This window comes from Muscardinus avellanarius, assembly GCF_963383645.1.
Source record: "Muscardinus avellanarius genome assembly, chromosome: 3".
NCBI lineage: Eukaryota > Metazoa > Chordata > Mammalia > Rodentia > Gliridae > Muscardinus > Muscardinus avellanarius.
The window spans coordinates 84,843,598-84,852,640 of record NC_137788.1 but is presented as its reverse complement, the minus strand read 5'-3'; positions in this window follow the sequence as shown (position 1 = coordinate 84,852,640).

Here is a 9,043-nt window from a genome sequence, read left to right as displayed (position 1 = left end):
TCTTCTAAGTTGAAGTCCAGAAGTTGGCAGTGTCCAGAGGCAATCTCCTTCTGTTTTGTGTTTCTGCTCTACTTCAATTCCCACAATTAAGCTGTAGACCAGGACGGCTTCTAGGTCTACACCCAGTCAGGAGAACAGGTCAAGTTAGAACTGGTCAGAACTCAGTCCCAGGAGTGCTCCCAGGGGATGTGAACAATGTCACTTATAATCGGAGAGGCCAGGTACTCAGCTAAAGATGGAAGAAGAAATTAAGTACTGCTCTTCTAATTATTTCTATTTTATTATGGAGAAATAACATTGGAAAACAATGGATATCCCTACCATATTGAGTTGAGTTTCAGTCAAGAGGTTATCACTTAATTCTGTAGAGCTCAGCCTTCCCCCATCCCCTAACCACCACCACCCATTACTCTTTATTTCCCTCTTTTATTTTTCTCATGATTTAACCCTATCTGAAATCACCTTGTTTGTTTGCCTACATATGTCTTGTGGTTTTCCAGTGCTACTGTCTCAATATTTGGGTGCTTGCAAAATTCACATCCCCAGTGTGATGATATTGGGAGGTGAAGACACAGCAGGAAAACATCCTTTTTAAGGAAGAAACCCTCACTACACACGCTATGCCTTGATCTTGGACTTCTCAGCCTTGAGAACCGTGAGCAATAAATTTCTGTTATTTATCAGCTACACAGTCCAAGGTATTTTGTTATAGCAGCTTGGACAGACTGAGACACCACACGGATATTAGAATCAGTAACTCTACCAAGCCCTTCTGAGTTTTTCAAAGTGATGATACATGCTCCACAAGAACCCGAAAAGCCTAGTTACTCACATGCTGAAGCTTTCTGAGAAGGGAAGGGCAATTTAGGGTAGCTCAAATGAAGGAGAGGCAAATGGCTTTGATGTTTATTGTGGTTAGAGGGTGAGGCCAGGCTTAGATTTCTGCACACTGCTGGGGTTTCTGTAGTCTGAACAACACCCACTAGCACCAAAAGAGGGAGTGCAAGACTTTCTTACCTGCTTGCCTAGAAGTGGGGCAGAAGGGGAAAGAGGGAGGGGTGGAACTTGAAAGCCCTCAGTATCCCAATGTCAAACATAAAGTGTGATTTACTACTGGTCTGTTTCTACCAGAACTTGAACTTCAGGATCCTTCTCATTCTTGGTCAGCTCCGCATTCTCCACATCTAAAGCAGTGGCAGGAAAATTAGGAATTCGATAATTATTTGTTGGTAGAACTCACTGCAAAATTATATATTCCTAATAAAATCACTTATACAACAGAGTTAATGGAGTGCCTACCTCTATATGCTAGTCAGTTAAAGAGGTGTCCAGCATGGAGAATGAGACACAGACGCTGCCGTGTAGGTGCTGGGAATCTAATCCAGGAGGGAACTCCTCTCTTATGATGGGGTGATGAAGGTCCTGCCAAGTGACTGCAGGGCCACTGAAAAAGACCCAGGATGCCTGGTTTAGTCATTGTAATAGAAAATCACCATCAGATTATAGGAGGAAGAAGAGTAAATCTTAAAAAAAGGAAGCTAAAACACTCGGTTGCAGGTTCAAGGCTAGCCTCTGCAACTTAGCAAGACTGTCAGCAATTTAGTGAGACCCTGTTTCAAAATTTAGAAGGTGGCAGAGGCTGGGTGAAGCTCAAAGTTAGAATGCCCCTGGATTCAGCCTCAGTAACAAAAAAAAAACAAAAAAAAACACAAAAAACAAAAAGGTAGTTGGAAAGTTAGATCTAAGCCTTCATTCTTTAACGAGTGTTTATTAAGGAGTTTACTATGTGCCAAGTATTGTACCAGGTCCCAGGCAAGGTGTACATTGTAACACAGACTTAGAAGTAGTAGTGTAAGACACTGACCTTGAATGATTACATATTTGATCATCTACAACCTGTTGAAATTATAAGAGTAGATGAGATTCCCTGCCTGCATCTCAAGAATTTCACATTGTTGAAGTTGATGTATTTCCCAGTAATAGAACAAAGAAGCACTATTTTGTTGGTCTCTCTAATACAATGTGGATCAGAACATTAGTCCCTTTGTGGAATTGTTTCTATATTTTCCTGTTGGTTTTTACTACTTTTATTTCATTGTGCTTTTCATAGGCAGCAGGAGGATCAAGTCAATAAAAAAAAAAAAAGAAAAAATCTCCCTTGGGAATTCTTACCACCTTGTGGTCTTTGTGTCTTTTTGTCTGCCTCTGTCAACCTCTCTCTCTCTCTCTCTCCTTTAAACTAAGAATAAAATGCTGAACTATAACACTTTGTTATTTCAGATAAAATTCTGTTAGACTTATGTGATTCTCACTGCCCTTTGAATCAGGAATTTCTTTACAGAGATTTGTGTGTGTGTGTGTGTGTGTGTGTGTGTGTGTGTGTGTGTGTGCGCGCTACTGGGGATGGAACACAGGGGAATTCTACCTCTAACCTACACCTCCTAGTCCCCCTATTTTTTCTTCTTTATTTTGAAGCAGGGTCTCACTGAGTTGCAGAGTGCCCCACTAAGTAGCTGAGGCTGGCCACGAACCTTGATCCTCCTGTCTCAGCCTCCCCAGTGCTGTGATTACAAGCGTGTGCCACCACACTGTTTTATACTTGCAGATGAAGCATAGTCAGTCCACTCTCACAGTCAGATCATTACCACCTACTTTGTCTTTACCTTTTTCTCATTCCTCCTAAGATAATTTCCCATCTCTTCACATAAAGAACTCTTACTCCTTCCTCAGGTCTGAATCCAGCCCCTCCTGAGTCTGAGTTGAGGACCCCTCCCGCATCTCCCCATCATTACCATATGTACTCACATGTGAAATGGGACTATCATAGTGTGTGTCTATAACCCCACCTGACTTTTGTGAGATGAGGGAGTATTTCCATATCATCTTTGGTTGTTTCTCCAACTCTTAGCACAGATCGTATCTTGCCTAGCAGGTAAAATACACTCGATATTTGTAAAATAAATGAAGAATGAATGCGTGCATGGGTATAGTATATAACATAAATTGGATGGGGCTCACTTTTCTTATTACTTTTTTTTTTGGTGGTACTGGGGTTCCTGGAAATCTACCTTGGGGCTACACTCCCAGACCTATTTTATATTTTTATTTGGAAACAGGGTCTCTTAAGCCAGCATGGCTGGCTTCGAACCTGCACGATCCTCCTGTCTCCACCTCCCAAGCATGGAAATTACAAGTGTGTGCCACCACGCCTGGCTTACTTCTTTTGATTCCCATTTGATTTCTTCATCCCTTGAAAAATGTTGACACACATCAATGTTGAACAAGCAAATTGCTACACACATCTTTACTTGGTTCCATTCAGAATAATCAACAAAATGGGCAAAGCAAACAAATTTATTTTTCCCAACAAAGCCTCCCTCTGGCATACAGGAGACTAAAAAAAGAGGACATGTCATCTATACAGTAAATTTTCACATTTGAATAATAGTTATTCCCAGTTGTCACTTGATTACATTATATACAGAAGAAAAATTAATTTTAAAGTAATTACTAAAGTTTACACACAATATAAAGTTTTAACACTACTCAACTAAATCTAGAAGTCATGTGATAGGTGAATCTATATTGTTTATGTTTCAAACTGAAATGAGAAACTGCATGGTACCTAATGCAGGCTGGCTAGAAATATATAATATCTCCAATTGTGTATGTGGCTAGGATATCATATTTTGTTACTATACAGGCTAAAATTAGTCATTTAAAAATAACTAAGTCGCCGGGCTTGGTGGCGCAGGCTTGAAATCCCTGTGCTTGGGAGGCGGAGACAGTAGGATTGCGCAGGTTCGTAGTCAGCCTCGTTGGCTTAAGAGACCCTGTTTCCAAATAAATAAAAAATATAAAATAGGTCTGGGAGTGTAGCCCGGTGGTAGAAGGGCTTCCAGGAACCCCAGTGCCAACAAATTAATTAATTAATTAATTAATTAATTAAAAATAACTAAGTCACTTAAGACAAGCTCGTGATATATGATAATATAACCATAGTAATTATAATTAAGGCAGTAAAAGGCTGTTATATTTTCTATTCTGTAACTCATGATCACTTAAGAAATTTCTTCTCCTTTTTTTTTCTTTTCTTTTTCTGATGCCGCAATATGTTGTTGACCACAGTTTAAGTTAAAAGACCAATAAAAGACCAGTTATGTTGAAGGGGGACCTACTGGGAAGGGGCTCAGAATTTTTTGTCATGATTGAAATATTTCATATCTTTATTAGGATGGTGGTTGTGTGAGTTTAAGCCATTTCCTTTGCCTTTAAGATCCATGCATTTTTTAATGTATATTATGTCTCCATTAAAAAAAAAAAAAAGAGTACAGAAGGAGCCAGGCGTTGTGGCTCATGTTTATAATCCCAGCATTCAGGAGGCTGAGACAGGAGGATCGTGGTTCATGGACAGCCTCAGCTACTTATGCCCTCCACAACTTAGTGAGACCCCGTTTCAAAATAAAGAATAAAAAAATTGGGCAGAGGGTGTAGCTCAGAGGTCAAAAGCCCCTGGATTCCATTCCCAGACCTGCAAAAAAAAAAAAAAAAAAAGTACAGAAGAAAAAAGAAGTAAGCTCATAATACTTTTTACGGGGCATTCTACCTCCGAGCTACACCCCCAGCTCTATTTTTCTTTATTCATTTTTTTTCCAGTACTAGGGCATTCTACCTCCAAGCTATGCTCCCAGCCCTATTGTTTTGTCTTTTTATTTTTGAAGCAGGGTCTCACTGAGTTGCAAAGGGCCTCGCTAAGTAGCTGAGGCTGTCCACTAACCATGATCCTCCAGTCTCAGCCTCCCAAATGCTGAGATTACAAGCATGTTCCACCATGCTTGGCTCTATTTTTTTTATTCCTTATTTTGAAACATGATCTCACTAAGTTGTGGAGGGCCTCACTAAGTAGCTGAGTCTAGCTGCAAACCAGTAATCCTCCTTTCTCAGCCTCCCAAATACCAGGATTACAAGTGTGTCCCACCATGCCTGGCTAGTAATCTCATAGTACTTTTATAAAATTATTTTTTTAAATCTTTTACTAGAGCTGAGTATGACTGCAACTTAAAAGTTGAAGAAAGGTATATTAATTAATTAATTTTATTTATTTGCAGTACTGGGTGTGGAACCCAGGGCATTCTACCTCTGAGCTATACCTCCAGCCCTATTTTTTTTATTCTTTACATTTGAAACAAGGTCTCACTAAGTTGCTGAGAGCCTCACTGGGTAGCTGAGGCTGTCTATGAACCCATGATCTAAATGAGTGTGAAAACAAACAAACAAGAAACAAGAAACAAAAAAACCACATCAAGCCTTGCTGCTGCTTGATTTTTACATTATAACAATAAATCTAGGCAGAAAAAGCGGCTGGTTTTAAGTTTCTTCAAATGGTACCAACTTGTATCTGTGATTTGGATGCTAATAAAACTGAAGAAAACCATTTCATTCAAGTTGTTTTCAGTCTGAACGTTCAGTCTGCCTGTTGGTGTTCAAATATAGATTTGATTTCAGTAAAACTCATGTAATATAGGCTAACGATTATTTAATAATTTTAATGCACTAAAAAACTCATTATTTCAAATAATTTATGATGGTTTTATTTATTTACTTATTCATTCACTTATTTATTTTTGGTAAAATAAGGCACTTATTGTGAGGTGAGCAATCTAGTATCATGTGAACATCAATTCTTAGATACACAGTTTTTATATTTTAACATGTTTGAAATCAAGAAGCTTTATACCATCAATAACATCTTACACTGTCCATGAGCCAGGCAGCACAAAAGATATAAAATGTGGCTTACATTTGCATTAATTTGGTTATTTTTCTTGATGACACAATTTCTGCTGAAAACTTGATTTCAAGCATCAAAACTTGCAGAATGTAGAATGAGTATGAGAAACTCAGAGAAAGTCCTGAAAGTATTAATGGAGCTTTTCTTTATCACCATAAAGGGATCCATGGAGGTCCCTCTATGTGGGCAATGGGGTCTCAGTTCAGCCCTGAAGGGTTCTTGATCTATGTAACTGAAAAGAATTCTAGGGCACATCAAAAGCATGGTAGAAGCAAAAAAATATTTAAGAACAGCAAGTGGGTACACATGCCAAAATGTGCAAGTGCTCCATTCCTCTCAGATGATAAGTCCCACACCCAGGATTGAGATCTCTGAATATATACATGATTTTCCAGGGAAGAAATGTGCAGGTTCTCAGGCAAGCTTCTTTGAAAATCAAATTCCAAAGCCAGTTGCATTGGCACAGCCCTATAATGCCAGTATTTGGGAAGCTGAGATGGGAGGATTGCAGATTCAAGGCTAGCACACAGTAATTTAGTGAGACCCTGTTTCAAACTTTAAAAATAAATAGGGCTGGATGTATAAAAATAGGGCTCAGAGGTGAAAAAAGTTCTATAAATTCAGTCCCCAGTAATACAAAAATACAAATGAGAGAGAGAGAGAGAGAGAGAGAGAGAGAGAGAGAGAGAGAGAGAGAAAGGAAGGGGGATTAGAATGTTATTTGGGGGATTTCTGGGAAGATGGCAACTGAGGGAGGCAGCACAGATCAGTTCTGCTAACACCCAATCTCCATTGCCTTAAAAACAGTGTTCTTACAAAAGCAAGGAAACACCATAACTTTAAAAAGAACATAATAAGTAAAAGGCAGCAGGGGGAAAAAAAAGCTAAAAGACAGGTCAGACAGAAAAAAATAAAAAACCCACCTACCTTGTGGGTTTGATCATAAGAATTTTAAGCCATCAATTCCTCCTGCACAAATATCAGCTACAACTTGCAGCAGTGGCAGCAAAGCTCACCACACACTCCAGAGATCCAGAGCAGCACTCAACAACACTATAAGTGAACCCACCAACCCTGCAGGAGAACACTCAATGACATGCCCCCAGGGACTCACACAGCTGCAATAAACTCCGTGGGCCTGAGACTTTGTGATTCAACCCAGAAAAGGTGGGGATGGAGTCTGCTGTTGAACATAGCAGAGGCTCAGAGAGTCTCGGACTCTGCATCAGTGGAAAGCATGGAGGGTAACCTATACTTAATACTAGATCCAAATAGTAGAATCTCCAGGATCACTACAGACCACCTAATTCTGGTAAATGAAGAAAAGTCAGATCAGCCCAGTTGTGCAGAAAAGAGACTCTTTGGTCCTAGAAGCATCCAGCACCTATGCAGGCAGAGATGGTCAGGCTCCTCTTCCGTGGAAAGTGTAAAGGGTGATCTATGATTAACACTAGATCTAGCCACATTGATACTCACCATCTGCATAGACTGAGAAAGACTCAGAGAACCAGGCTTGCAGCAGGAAGGTGGCGGTGTCACTCTGTGTCTGCATAGGGAGACTGCAAAGGCCCAGTCTGCTGAATACTCATATATTTGTAGGGTTGCATTATTTAGATTTTGTTTTATTTATTTTATGTGTGTGTGCTTGTTTGTTTTCTCTCTCCCTAACACCTCTCCTAAGCTTCTTCCCTTGTACATACCTACTCTCTTTTTTCCATCCCTTTTCTTTTAGTTTTCTCTCTTTTCTTTGTCTTGTTTTAAATCCACTTCATATCACTATACTAAATACTCTACATTGGCTACTAGAATACTAGTACATATTCACTATCTCTAATCTCTACTATGTATTACCTTAAAAAACTCATGTTCTCATTCTATTTGATCCTATTCTTGCATTTACAACTTCACTTCTTTCCTTACTCAACCTTCACTGTTGAATACAACACAACTTGCCCTTGGATACACTAGATGACACCTAGAAAATGAGAAAAATCTATCAAAAGTATCAAAAATGAACTTCTGGAATCATGAGAAGGAGGAATAATAAGGAAGCAATAAGATCTCACAATCCCACAATAACAGAACATGACAACACAGAATTGCAGAGATCTCCAGAAGGACAAATCAGGAATGTAACTGTAGAAGTAATACAGGACTATTGAAAAGAATTTAGAGAGAGTCTGAAAGAAATTAAGGATGCATGAATTTAAACTATAAAAATTCAATTTGAACACATGGAGAATAGAATATTACTCTTAGAAGATGGTCACTCCAAAAATGAACACTTGGTATTATAATTTAGAAAAAATAATTCAGCAGCATGAATTGGACATTGAAGAAATATGGGCCAATTTTAAAAGAGCTAACCTAAAAATAATAGGCATAAAAGAGAGAATAGAAGGTGAAACCAAAGGGATCAATAATCTTTTAAAAGAAGTAATATCAGAAAAATTTCCAAACATAGAACAAGAGGTCAATACACAGGTACAGAAAACTAATAGAACCCCCTTAGACAAGATAAGAGAAAGAGTTCACCATGCCAGATAATAGTCAAGCTGACCAACGTAGAAGCCAAAGAGAGAATCTTAAAGGTAACAAAAAAAAAAGTGATATTCAGAGGCAAATCAGTTACAATCACTCCAGACTTCCCAAACCAAGTCATGAAAGCCAGAAGGGCCTGGAGTAACATATTTCAAACTCTGAAGGAAAACATCTTGCAGCCCCAAATTTCCTACCCAGCAAAACTATCTATCAAATTAGAGAGAGAAATAAAAATCTTCCATGACAAACAGAAGCTGAAAGAATTTATGTCTTTCAAACCAGCACTAGAGAAAATACTCAAAGAGATTAACTAGAAGAAGAAATAAGTAATACACTCCAGAACCAGAGAAACAAGAATTTCCATTAAGCAAACAATTAAGCAAAGAACAAACACTACCTCAAACAAAAGTTAAAATTCAAAATGTTAAGAATTAAAAATCATCTCTTAGTAATCACACTGAACATAAATGGCTTCAACTCCCCAATAAAAAGAAATAAGGTGGCAAAATGAATTAAAAACCAGAATCCATCTACCTGAGGCCTGCAAGAAACACACCTTACAAGTAAAGATAATAACAAACTTAATATAAAGGGCTGGAGCAAGTTATCCATGCCAATGGAACTCAAAGACAAGCAGGAATAGCAACTATGATATCAGACAAATTAGACTTCAAGCCCAAGCTTATTAGGAGAGACAAATCAGGTCATTTT